Source organism: Bubalus bubalis, chromosome 15 (genome assembly GCF_019923935.1).
Source record: "Bubalus bubalis isolate 160015118507 breed Murrah chromosome 15, NDDB_SH_1, whole genome shotgun sequence".
Taxonomy (NCBI): Eukaryota; Metazoa; Chordata; class Mammalia; order Artiodactyla; family Bovidae; genus Bubalus; species Bubalus bubalis.
In genome coordinates, this window is record NC_059171.1 from 58824698 (window position 1) to 58839357 (window position 14660).

The following is a 14660-nucleotide window of genomic DNA, read 5'->3' on the forward strand; positions in this document are numbered from 1 at the left end:
GAGAGGCGTTTAGCGGGAGAAATATCAGGGTTATTTAAATTATGGGACTCGCTGAGGGGGCAGAGGAGCCGCGGCGGCGAAAGGAGGAGGAAAAAGTTTGTGCTGCTCTCAGCCCCTGCTCAGGACCCCAGAGAGAAAAATAATAATAAAAAATAAAATAAAAATAATCGGGCGGGGGTGCGGGGACTCCCGAAGTCGCTTCTGACAGGGCAGGGGGCGATGCGGCTGGAGACCCGAAGGTGAGGTCGGTGGGAAAAAAAAAAAACCCCTTTATTCAGGGTCTGGAAAGTTTGAAAAGTTTTCCTCCTCCTCCGCCTCCTCTCTGGTGCTGCGAATATTGTGACAGCGGCAGCGGCAGCAGCGAGAGCGGAAGACATTAGAGACCCGAAAAATAAGGGAAAAATTAATATAAATTCGGTTTTGAGAGTAAACTCTCCGCATTTTCTACCAAAACATCCCGGGGGAAGGTGGGTCCCCAAAGGGCCTGGCGGAAACCCGCAGTCGGCAATATTTGGGGGGCACTTGGAGTGACTTGGGGGGAACTTTGCCCCTTTTTTCAAAAGAGGTTTTTCTTTTTTGGAGAAATGCATTTGTTTTCGCCCTTTCCTCAGGTGGGCGAGTCGGGGTCGGGGTGCGGGGTCTGCGAGGAGGTGTGAGCCCCGGGTGTGTGGCTGCGGGGGGGGAGGGGGGTGCTAAATGAAAGCAGGAGATCTGCACAGACCAGGGACAGCTTGTTGTCAGTATCATAAACAACCAAAATGGAGGGAGAACTCAGGCATATAACCAAATAAAAATTTTTTAAAAATCGCAAAAAAATCCCAAAAAATCCGGGATGCTCCCCCTTTTCTCGCTCAAGGTAAAAGGATGAACCGCCTTTCCCCTGAAGTCCATTTTGACTTTGCAGGGACCAAGGAGTTAATATTTATTTATTTTTTCAAAACTTTCGAAGGGCAAAAGCCTTTTATAACTCAACCGACAATGAGAAAACGTGAAAATCCGATGCTCGAGAAGGAGGGGGAGGGGGGGGGAGGTGGTAGTGCAGAAACTGCTAAACTTATTGGTAATGTGGGCTGATCTGACATAAGATAAACACTATATTTGCTATTTTATAACTCTGTTTTAATGATCGTTGCGGGTTTTTTTTTCTCCCCCCCCGGTGGAAAAAAAAAGTGATGCCATTTTCTTAATAGAGTTAATATGTGTGATTGGAAGAATAAACCCTTTCGGCTTTGAATTGCATTTTCGTCGCATTTATGCTTCAGGTTTTGTTGGTGGCTCCCTCCTTTCTTTAAACTAGGCTCTACAGAGGAGGGGTAGAGAGGTGGTGGTGCACACAGAGGCTGGTGTGCAAGACTGGAGCACCTTTTGGGGTGGGGTGGGGAGTTACTGAGCTGCTCGCCTCCTGACACGTTTGCTTCACCTGCTCATCCTCAGGATAGAATGTCCAGCCGAGGTTTTCTGGTTTTATGTATAGAAAAGGATGGTGCCTCTTGCATCACAGTGAAGTTAATGGGAAAGTGCTGCTGATGTTGGTTTCCACGTGGGATGTGGGACAGAGCAGGGCATTTTAAAGGGACAGCTTCTCTTTTCTTATGATTTTTCATCACCTACACAGAAGCCCTGCGTGAGGACCAGCAGCAGAGGTGCTGGGAGGGTGTGGTGATGGAAGAGCCTCCTCTTTCCATGACTCAAACGCACCCACCTTTAGCAGTGATGGAGGGAAAGGAGGGCTAAAGCAGGCTCAACAGAAGATGGATATTGTGTAGATCAGTTTGTTTCCAAGCTGTTCTTTTGTGTAACAAGCCCTCCCAGGAACTTTGCATGTTACATTGCTGTGCTCTGGAAGCTGATTTTGGAAGGAATTGTGGAAAAATGGAAATAGTTTAAGGTGTGTGGTGTAATGGTATAGCATTATTGAACAGTTATGAATTCTGTGCAGTGAGATCAAAGAGCTGTGTATGCCCATAACATGATTTTACAGCCATTTTGTAAAAGCTGTAAAATACCTAATATTCAGTTTGGCTTAAGGTACACTGAGGACTTCTGGTTGAAAACTGCAGACAGAGTGGTGGAGATTCTTTTACTCTGTAAGCAGTAGGCATTTCTTTAAGGGAAAAAAAAAGCACATACACCAACACCATGGAAAAGTTTACGCATACCCATTTTAAAGCCCCATCCTATACATGTGCAGTAACTCTGTGCCTCTGAAATGAAAAGGTTTTAAAGTCCTGTGACCTACCGGTTTGCATCTTTTAAGTTGAATTTATTTGTGTTATTTAACAGGAAATGTTTACTGATCATAAACTACTATTGACTCTGATGGCTTAGATTTTCACAATATTTTCAAAATTGAAAATATGTAAGTTGTGTGCTGTACTCTATTGGACATTAAGGTTCACCTTGAATAGAATTTACTTGTGTTCCGTTTTCCACAGGTATATGAAGTTTCTGGAATAGATGCCTATTTTCCTTTGTTTTTATGATTTATAGAAATGGATTAATATAAGGACTGGATTTTTAGACTTCTTATATAGAATATTTTTTCTGGCCATACTTTACAAATTATTATTTTGAAGTCTGGTGTACGTTAACCTGTGTTCACATCTGAACTCTTACCTGCACCTTTCTGTAAATACCTCCATAGTAGCAGTTACATCAGTGTAGTGTGGTTTCTGATTTTGGAAGCAATTGCAACTTTCTAAGAACTCATTAAAAAAATTAATCCCATGAACCACTATTAAATCAAAATTGATTGGAAAGTGATTAAACTGTCAGTGGAGAAGGGAAACTCCCCCCCCCCAAATAATCTTTGCAGAGATTTCATGATGCCATTAATACTTATAAAACCTTTGAAATTTATCTTACATGTTCATTGTAGTTTGGCTGGAGACAGTTACATTGACTGTAAGTAGTCAAATTCAGTATGGATTTAAAATAAGTGAGACTTTTAGATCTTGAATAGTTGCCACTTTGACAAACCCGTTACTAACATCAATAAATTCAGTTTCTGTAAATGTGAAGGAAAAGTATTTCTTCCAGTTACATGTGACCATGGAGTTATTCAGTTTGCTTGGACACTTCACATTACGATTAATTTATTGTCATCCTAAATAAAAGTGCTGGTATTGTGATTTTTTTTTTTTTAATATCACAAAAGGTGGTATGAAACCTTCTTCATGTTTGGGTTTTACACACCTGGCTACTTGTCTGAATCAGAGAATACACTCAGAGCACACAAGTATAAAACCTGTAATTCCTTGGAGAGTCTTATTTAGCTGGGACATAGCATAATTCCTCATTTGAATTGATTGTACTGAGCTTTTGTAATGCCTAAGAAATACTACCTGTTCAACATCCTTTTTCTGAAGCTACTATTAAATTGTACCAATTAACAGAAATAAGTTAAGGCTGTTGTATACTCATAATCTTTATTTCAGGTAGAATTAGAGAAGCCTCATAGCTGGAGATGCTTATTTGAAATTTATATTTCTAATTTTGCTATTGGACATTCTATAAGGAATTTAGCTGCTGTGGAAGATGATTTATAAATATGGGCTAATTCTGATAAAATTCAACATCTGCATATTTATTACAATCTAAATATTTTAATAAACACATCTTATAGCTAAATAAATTAGTGAATATGTTTTTATCAGTATATTTTCAAAGTTGTAAGTGTACTCTTGGTGTTTTAAAATCATACAAAGGTGTTCTTTTTTTTCCTTTGTTTTTAATATAATACTGGTTGTCACTATATACATTTTGGTTTGGTATTCTGGAAATTTTCCTTTCTAAGGATTAAATTGTTATTTGCTGAATGAAATATAATGCTGCTGTCTTTGAGATTTGAAAAGCTTGAGAACTAAAACATGTATCTATAGCTGTCTTTGAAGTTTTGTTTTGATAATCATTTGCCCCTTGAGCTGTGTAATCAAAATATTGGTTCCTTCCAGGAATGTTTTAATGTTTTTTATTTAGAATCTTGTTCTTTGGAAAATTAATATGTCTGAAAAGTTACCTGTTACACATATATACACACACACACCCCCCCAAGAAAAAAGTTTTACTGAGTAGCTTTACTTACACAATCTGGAATACTTGTTCTTTTTGATGTGTTTCCAAATGTATAGGAAATAAATAGAAATTTTCTCTTTATATTGATAACATCTTAGATTCTTTGGTTAAGTTATTTGAGTAAAGGAAGAGTTTCAGAAGAAGGCAAGAACAACTGAATGTGTTCAACAAAGTCCAGGATAGTGAATGTGTTCAAGGTAAAAAGGCTAACAGTTGTCCCTTGAGCCATTTTTTAACTGTTTTAAAAACCTGATGAACACCTTATCTGAAACATCAAATACTTTGAAAATATATCAGACACTGCAGAGGAGCAAAAACTGACCCTTAATTTCTTTAATTGTAACAGGAATTAATGTAGGCAGCATATTTAACCAATTAGTAAGTGTTTAGGTAGCCTTGGAAAAGTATTTACAAATAAGTTAAATGTGAGGGCAGGGTACAGTGAATTGATGAACTGAAAGTTAACTATGATTTTAGAATTCATGCAGGAGAAGTCTTTTCCATTTTATAATAGGACCACTTGGAGGTAACTAATTTTTACTTTTGTGTGTATTTCAGTACCTAATTTTTTTCTTTTTTTGAAAAAGCCTGAACCTGACATCTACTGTGTTACTACATTTCTTTTATAACAGGGCAACTTTAATATCTCATTAGCAAATTTAATTTGAGAAATTAAATGCAAAATTTTACATTGTAACATTTTCTGAAAGTATTGATATGTAGTTATTAATATTTGGAGTTGTGAGAAATACTCATGTATGAAAGCCTAGTAGCCATTATTGCAGGGGCATAATTTGATTTTTAGTTTTGAGTCGCTTGGCCTAGTGCCCAGTAGCTTACATTCTACCCTGGGTGTCCACCTGTCTCTGCCTCCTCCCTCCAGGGTGGTATTGACAAGGATATGGTGATGAAGAACTACCAAGGGTGCTTTGGTATTTTTGCTTTCTGATTTTGTGTATGCAATGGTGTGTGTTGTTCAAGTGTTAAGGTTTTTGTTCTTTTTTTTTTAAATGCTTATCAGAGAACAAAATCCCAATTTTAGAAAACAATATCTCATTTTTAAAAAGTGAAGTGGCGTGATACTGCATTAAAATTGTTAGTATTGAAAAGTCCCTGGATGTCTTGTAAACAGAGTTACTGCAGGGACATGGCATTAAAACTAACCACAATGTGTGGGGGGAATTTGAGATGGCAACCCAAGAAATGGGTATGCCTATGTAGAAGGAGTGAATTTAGGCAGTTGTATCCTAGGTTAATAGGAGGAGCAATTTGCATGAAGTGTTTCCCTGTGTTTTTTTTAAGTGAAAACTTTTTCCTAATCTAAATACATAGAAAACCTAGAAATATGAATGTGTTAGAAAGCAAAAATGTTCTTTTTGATGTTTTTTTTTCTTAAAAAAAATTGTAAGGAAAAGTGTATTATAAGAACCTAAGTGTCTAAATTTAATGGGGAAATGTCCAAAATTAATGGGGAAAGAACTAGGTATATGAGAATATCAGATTTAATCGTGGTGAATTTAAAAATTTGACTTCTGTGAATACAGAATAACTAACTATAAAGCAAATGATAGTAAATTTACTCCCCCAAAATGAGAGTGTTAACTGGGGGAATCTGTAAGAGAGTATTTTTAATACAAATTGCTGGTTTATGGTAACCTTTTAAAAATAGATTCCTCCCCAGTTTTTCCTCCATATCTTTAGACTTGTAGTAAACTAAATTAAACTCTAAGAATAATGTGTAGAGATTATTTGGAATACTCTATTTTTAAATAAGGAAAAATGATTTTTTGTTATTTTTTTTAAAAAAGAGTAAAGATTATTTCAAATGTGTACCTAAGTGAAGTGTTCTGAAAAATTTTAGAAACTGTTGAAAATTATTTTCTTAAGTCTTCATCAGAAACTTTAAAACTTCCCATTAAGTTAATGAAATAAAATTTAAAACCTTAGTTTAAGAACAGTGTACTTTGTGGACTTTTTTTAGGGCAATTTAAGTCATTTCTTCCAGACTCAGTAACATTTTAAAAGCTTTTCATAAGGTAAAGATGAGAACACTCACAAACTTTTTGACTTCTGAAGTGTTTTTAGGGGTAAGCCGACATTTAAAGAAATTTTCTTCCCCATTTATTAATTAGCAATTGATTTTCTGAAGGAGAATCTAGATCTATTACAGTATTGTGTTCAAGAGTGGAATTTTCTTTTAATATTAGAAAATATTTTGAGGGTAAAGGAGGCGTCTTTTCTTCAAGGGTCTCAGCAGACTGTGGTTATCTGTTACTGCAGAGCCTTGAGCCCTACCTTTTTTTGAGAGTCAGAGACTCATTTTAGGCTTTCAAATATTAAATATTTGAATTATTGTGTCAAACCAATGTTGGAATTGCACATTGTTTATTGGTTATTTATGGTATCCTATCTTTTAGTTTCTGAATATGGAAATGTTAATTGTCAGATGAAATGCTACAACTACAAGGCTGCCATCTGATTTTTTGAAAAATTTTATCTTTTAAATCAATAGTTTGACATTAGAGCCTTGAGTTTTGAGATACATTTTTGGAGACTGTTCAGCCAGAAGTCGGAGAATGAGGAATTTAGTCCCTTTGACTAATAGGCAGAATTAGAAAAATGTTTTAATCAATTTTTTTCTACTTGAAGATATTTTAGTAAAAAGTTGACTGAATTGTTCTTAATCAGAAGAATTTTAAGAAATTGAACCTGAAAGTTTGAGGTAGTTCAAATGTGCAGGTTCAAAATAGCACCAGTTGAATTTTAGACTAGTAGATTTTCTCAATAACTTGATTTTATTTCCTTGTATTGCCTTAATGCTGGAATTACATAGAGCCCACATCACTTTTCATCATATTCTAAAACAGTTACACTAATAGGTTTTATTTTTATCAACTTTAGACAATGAAATGAAAACACTATTTTATATAAGGGTACATTACCTTTTTAAAACTATTTTGTGCATTTCCTAAATTTAATTTCTTTAACTGTTCCATTCCAAGGAAGAGAAACTAGCTCCTTTACTTTAAAACTAAATTTGCTCAAAATTTGCAGTGTATGGGAGAGTTGTCACTTTATATGTTTAGATAAGATCTATTATAACCTTAAATGTAAATGTTAATATGATTATCATATCTGATTATAAACTATATCTCAAACATGAATTTGCTTCCCTTCTTCTAAAATTGTTTTCTGAATAAAACTGAGAAAATATTTTTCATGTGTTTTTCTCATTTGTTATTGTCTAAAGTAATTTAATTGGGTAAGTTTTCAATGTCAATTATATTCCTCTTCTAATATTAATAGAATTTTACCTAAAATTACTATTCAAATACACAGTGTCTCAGCAGTAAAATAGAACTAGATATATAATAAAATAGTTAATTATACTATGAGTGGTGGAAGCAGTCTTAGTAGTTCCTATTTGGAATAGTTTAAAATGGCTCAAACAAACTGGCCCATGGGTATAAGGCATGCCTCTAACAGCAGTTAGTGATATTTTATAGTTTTCTTTTTCTGCTTCATAAAGTTTGAGCATTCTCAGAGCTACTGTCATGCAATAAATAACTGATTTAACTATGCCCTGTGTAGAGTACACATATCAGGTTTAGCTTTTAATATAAGCTGCTTTAGCTTTCTTATAAAAAAACTGAATAAGACAGGTATCCCTTAGTTATAATTTGGTGGACATCATATCTTAAAAGATATTACAGGTAAAATATATTATCATAATCACTTACCCAAATCAAAATGAAAATAAACTATCAAGTAATTGTTTTAATTAGACATAGAATGATGGTTTTAAATATTTAACTAGATAATTTGATGTACTGCTGAAATATAGGGTATTTTAATTGAAAGTTGTTATTGTACCCGAATCTATTTTTGTATGCCTCAAAAGTTTGTGAATAAAAGTGAACACATGTGAAAGTCTGGTAGTTTACAGACGTTCCTAAACATCTATCCTTTGATAGTTAATGAAAATGTATTTTTTAAATATGTGGGCAAAATTATTTCAGTAATTATTAACATTCAATTATTATACTTATTTTTCAAGGAAAAGTGGAGATGAATGGTTTAGTGTTGCTTATATCTCTTATCAGTTGCATATTCATTGCATTTGAAATTTTAATCATTAAAGCATTTGCTACTTTAGGGATATTTTAGGCTTTTTTATTTTTTTATTAGTATAACAGTATTTTCCTTAAAACCCTTTCTTTTTGGACATTATAATCTATTTAAGATAGTTATTTTAAAACTTTAACTGCTTTTATTTAATAAGAATTTCTGTTCCCTAGATCATGTTATTCTTAAAAGAAGTTCCTATCTTGAAATACTCTTAATCTATAGCTAAAAGGTTATCTTTTTAAATATATGCTAGAAGCTTTTCTTCTTCCTGGAGTTAGGCTTTATCGCTATGAACTTACCTCTCAGAACTGCTTTTGCTGCATCCCATCAATTTTGGTATGTTCCATTTTCATTTTCATTTATCTCAAGGGTTTTTGTTTTTTAATTTCTCTTTGGATGTCTTCTTTGACCCTTTGGTTGTCAGTAGCATTTTGTTTTATCTCCACATATTTGGAAATTTTCTGGTTTTCTTCATGTAATTGTCCACTAGTTTCATACCATTGTGGTTCCAAAAAGATATTTGATGTGATTTCAGTTCTCTTAAATTTACTGGGACTTGTTTTGTGACCTAACATATGGTCTGTCTTGGAAAAATGCTTCATGTGCACTTGAGAAGAATGTGTATTCTGTTGCTTTTGGATAGAATGTTCTGCAAATATGCATTAAGTGTACCTGATCTAATGTGTCATTTAAGGCTGATATTTCCTTATTTTCTTTCTGGATTATCTAACCATTAGTGTAAGTTGGGTTTTAAAGTTCTGTTCTATTATTGTATTGCTGTGTATTTCTCCCTATGTTTGCCTTATATATTTAGGGGCTCCTATGTTGGGTACATGAATATTCATAGATGTTATATCTTCTTGTTCAAAGAAACATCCTAACTTTTAGAGATATTTTAGGAACTAGGAAAAGAGCTCAAGGAACTAGAAAAAGAAAGGAAGGAAACATGAAAGATTAGAGAAAAAAATGAAATAGAGACTAAAAAGATCATAGAAAAAAATCAATGAAACTGGTTCTTTGAAAAGGTAAATAAATTGACAACCTTAAGCTAGACTCATCCCTCCAAAAAAGAGGACTAAAATAAAATAAGAAATGAAAGAGATAGTACAGCTAATACCACAAAAATACAAAGCATCCTAAGAGACTGCTATGAGCAGCTATACACCAACAAATTGGCAACCTAAAAATGGACAAATTTCTAGAAACATAGCAACCTACCAAGACCGAATCATGACAAAATAGAAGATCAGAACAAATGAGTTACTGGTAAGGAGATTGAATCAGTAATCAAGACTTCCCAACAATCAGAAGTCTGGGATCAACCAGATGCCTTCACTGGTGAATGCTACCAAACATTAAAGACTTACAGGCATGCCTCATCTTGTTGCGCTCTATAGGTATTGTGTTTCTCACAAATTAAAGGTTTGTGACAATCCTGAATCAGGCAAGTCTGTTGTTGCCATTTTTTCCAACAGCATGTGTTCACTTCCGTGTCACATTTTGGTAGTTCTCACAATATTTCAAATTTTTTCATCATTACTGTATTTGTTTCGGTGATCTGTCATCGATGATCTTTGATGTTACTATTGCAAAAAAAATTACAACTCATTGAAGGCTTAGATAATGATTAGTATTGTTTAGCAATAAAATATTTACATTGTTTTTTAAGACATTCTGTTGCACACTTAATAGACTACAGGATAGTGTGAACATAAATTTTATATGTACTGGGAAAACAAAAAAAAATCATGTGACTTGCTTTTTGCAATATTTGCTATATTGCAGTGGTCTGGAACCAATCCTGCAATATCTTTGAGGTATGCTTGCAATTTCAATCCTTCTCAAACTCTTCCAAAAAATAGAAGAGGAGGGAACTCTTCCAAACTTATTTTACAAGGCCAGCATTACCCTGATACCAGAACCAGACAGGATGCCGCAAGTAAAGAACCTCATAGGCCAGTATCTTTGATGAATGGGCTTCCCAGGTGGCTCAGCGGAAAGAATCCACCTGCCGATGTGGGAGACTCAGGAGACATGTGTTTGATCCCTGGGTTGGGAAGATCCCCTGGAGTAGGAAACAGCAACCCACTCCACTATTCTTGCCTGGAAAATTTCCATGACAGAGGAGCCTGGTGGGCTACAATACATGGGGTCACAAAAGAGTCAGACACAACTGAGCAACTGAATAAGCAGGCACACCTCTTTCATGAACATAGATGCAGAAATGCTCAAAAAAGCATTAGCCAGCTGAATTCAATAATACATTAAAAGAACTGTACACCATGATTAAATGGTATTTATTCCAGGGATGCAAGGATGGTTCAACATCCACAAATCAGTGTGATATGTCACATTAACAGATTGAAGGATAAAAATTATATGATCATTTCAATAGATATAGAATAGGCATTTAATAAGATTTAATATTTATGATAAAAAGAAAACTTGCAACAAATCAAGTAAAGAGGGAATGTACCTGAACATAGTTATGACCGTATAGGGCCCTAAAGCTCAGAACTAACATCATACTCAGTGGTGAGAACCTTTTCTCACTCAAAGGTGAGAATCTTTTCCTTGATAGTCAGGAGGAAAGAGGGATACCTACTTTGACCACTTTTATTCAACACGGTATTGGAAGTCCTGGCCAGCCCAGTTGGGCAACAAAAAGAAATAGAAGACATCCAAACGGGAAAGGAAGAAATGAAATTGTCACTATCTGCAGATGGCATGATACTTTACATAGAAAACCCTAAAGACTCTCCCCTGAACAAAAAAACAAACCTGTTAGAACTAGTAAATGAATTCAGTAAAGTTGAAAGATACAAAATCAATATAAAAAAATCTATACATTACATTTCTATATGTTAATAATAAACTATCCAAAAGAGAAATTAAGGAAACCATCCCACTTAAAATTGTGAAAGACCGTATTCTGAAAATTGTTAAGACATTCATGAAAGAAATTAAAGAAGTCACAAATAAATTGAAAGATATCATGTGCTCATGGATTAGAAGAGTTAACATTGTTTAAATGTCCATATTTCCCAAAGCAATGTACAGATTCATTGCAATCACTGTCAAAATTCCAAAGGCATTTCTCAGAGAAAGAGAACAAACAATCTTAAAATTTATATGAAACCATAAAAGACTTGGAGTACCCAAAGGAATCTTGTGAAAGAAAACCAAGCTGGAGGCTTCACACTTCCTTAGTTTCAAACTATACAAAGCTATAGTAAGAGAATAGTATAGTATCAGAATAAAAACAGACACACAGATCAATGGACCAGAATAGAGAACTCAGAAATAAACCCATGCATTTTCGGTCAATTAATGCATGACGAGGGAGCCAAGAGTATACAGTGGGGAAAGGACCGTCTCTTCAGTAACTCATGTTGAGCAAACTGGAAGCCATATGCAAGAGAATGGAACTAGACCACAATCTTAAACTATACACAAAAGTTAACTCAAAATGGATTAAAGACTTGAACATAAGACCTGAAAACATAAAACTAGAAGCAAACATAGGCAGTAAGCTCCTTGACACAGGTCTTGGCAATGATTATTTTTAATCTGACATCAAAAGCAAAAACAATAAAGGCAAAAATCGAAAAGTGACATTACATCAAACTAAAACTTTCTCCGTGGCAAAGGAAATCATCAACAAAATTAACAGACAACCTACTGAATGGGAGAAAATATTTGCACATCATATATCTGATTAGGGACTAATATTCAAAGTATATAAGGAAGTCATATAACTCAAAAGCAAAAAAAAAAATCCAATTAAAAATGGACAGATCTGAATAAACATTTTTCCCAAGAAAACATGCAGATGGCAAACAGGTTCACGAAAAGATGCTCAACATAATTAATCATTAGGGAAATGCAAATCAAAACCAAAGTGAGATAATACCTCACAGCTGTTAGGATGGCTGTTTAAAAAAAAAAAAAAAGCTAGAAATAACAAGTGCTGGTGAGGATATGGAGAAACGGGAACCCTTGTGAACTGTCGGTGGTGTAAACTGGTGCAGCCACGATAGAAAAACAGTATAGAGTTTCCTCAAAAGATTAAAAATAGGAATACTGTATGATCCAACGATTCTACTTCTGGGTATTTATCCAAAGAAAACAAAAATGGTGACTTGAAAAGGTATATGGATCCCCATGTTCATTGCAGCATTAATTGTGATTGGCAGGATATGGAAACAATTTAAGTGTCCATCAGTGAATGAAGGGATAAGGAAGATGTGGCATACATGTGCATGCGTGAGATATATATTAATTCATCCATAAAAGAGAATGAAATCTTGCCATTGATGACAAAATGGATGGACCTCAGAGCTCTGTGTGAAATAAGTCAGAGATAGGTGCACACCATATGATCTCTCCTATGTGGGATCTAATAAACAAACTAATTTTTTAAAAACCCACGCTCACAGATACATAGAGCAGATTGGTGGTTACCAGAGGCAAGGAGTGGGAGATGGGAGAAATGGATGAACTGCTTTTGGCTTTGATTTTTAGTTTAAATAAATGGGAATCAAAAACAGCAAAAAATATGTACTAGAGATGGAATCGGTGTGCTTAAGCTTTGCATCTGACGTGGTGCTTCAGTTTCATCATACTCATCTCACCTACCATCAGCCAATGCAGGAAGAGGAAGAGAAAGCAATTTGCTTTCAGAGAAGGGCAGTTGATCATATTCAGGGGCTGACTCATAAGAGCTTTTCTAAAAGGCATGATACCTCTGCCAGAATTAAAAGGAATTTCTTAATTAAAACCATAATGCCCGTGTGTCTAAGAAGTGTTTTCATAATCAGGTTTCAGGCACACTTGTGCCTGCACTGCCCTTCCAAGTGTTCTGCTGTTCGCACGTATTTGCTCTCAGTGCTGCCACCCTGTGTATGGCAGTGCCTCTGTCCTGTCTGCACTAATTTTCTGTGTGTGTGTGTTTGTGTGTTTTATGAAGCAATAGTGTCCAAAACTACTTCGGGAGAATGAACATGCATATTACAATAAATTTTAAAGATATTTTCGTATACTCTGCCCTGTGTTCAGTGGCTGTACTAAATCTAGACTTTTAAAGGTTACACAATTCAGAAATATGGTATTCAGTTGCCAAAAATGGAATTTGGGGGAGTTTTTAAAAGACAAATACCTTTATCTGTTTCATCCGTCACTTCACTAAACAAGCTATTCAAAATAGCTTGAAATAGTGAAATATGAAAGCAGAGGGTTTGATCCTTTATAAAGTTGAGAAATATTATAAGATGTTTTTTGTTTTAGCCAAGTTTTAGTTAAAAGTTCTTCCTAGTAAAAGCAAAACCAAAAATGAGCACAAAAGAGACTGTTTCTGTTTAAAAGAAAAAGAAACTAAATTTGATTGGTTAAATTATCCCCTGAATCATTAGCCAACATGACTTTTAAATTATATCACCCCAAATATTTTGAGTATTAATACTTTACATCAGTGATAAAGTAGTTCGCCTGGATAGCAATCTCTGTTTTCACCTATATTATCTCATTTAATTTTTACTGCAATCTTGTGAGATAGGAAGTGCAAGCGTAATATGTATGCAAGGAACAGTAATGACTTCAGAAACAAATTATGTTACTTTTTATGAACAAGTCTCTAGACTGTACAGGTCATAGAAGCTCAATACATTAATTTGCTAGAGAGTAAACCTGAATTATCTCCATATTGAGGATTTATTTTAAAAATCAATTTGTCTTAAAGCTAAAATTTTCAGTCGTGAAGTTGATAGTAACTCCAGTTAGGAAGTACTGCTTGTCTAGATATTTTTAAAAGTTATAGATAAGGGGGAAATTTTTTTATGAATTTACTAAGTTAAAGGAGATTTTTAAAGATGTATGCCTAAACTTTGCTTTTTAAAGACCTTAAATTTGTACAGTTTTACTGATGTTTGCTTCAAATCACATTTATAGCAAAGCCTTCTGATATCAGAATAATGAACATCTCTTTTTTAATGTTTGTCTAGTTTTAGTTCAGTAAATAATGTAATCATATATCATAATTGAACATACTGTTTAGTTTGGTTAATTTCACATGTTAAGCTTCCTACATAGGAACGTCACTGACGATTTTACCACTCAGGAGAATTGAAAAAACGTTATGCAACGTGTGGTGTCATTCCAACTACTGCAAAATTCCAAGTCAAGTTCAAATCTTTTTTTAATTTTTGCTGGGAAAGATTGAGGGCAAAGAGAGAAGGGGGTGACAGAGGACGAGTTGGTTGGATGGCATCGCTGACTCAGTGGACATGAATTTGAGCAAACTCCGGGAGATAGTGAAGGACAGGGAAGCCTTGCGTGCTGCAGTCCATGGGGGCACAAAACCGGTTAAAATTTAGTTGATTAACAGTGTGATTCAGTGATTCAGGTGTGCAGCAAAGTGATTCAGTTATATACATTCTCTTTCCGATTCTTGTTCGTTATAG

At 34.7% G+C, this 14660-nt stretch overlaps 1 protein-coding gene across 2 annotated transcripts in view; it reads left to right on the forward strand.

The window, feature by feature from the left end:
* PLAG1 (PLAG1 zinc finger) overlaps window positions 1-14660 on the forward strand; it is a 50499-nt gene that overhangs the window by 259 nt on the left and 35580 nt on the right. The gene's annotated exons all lie outside the window — the stretch shown is intronic.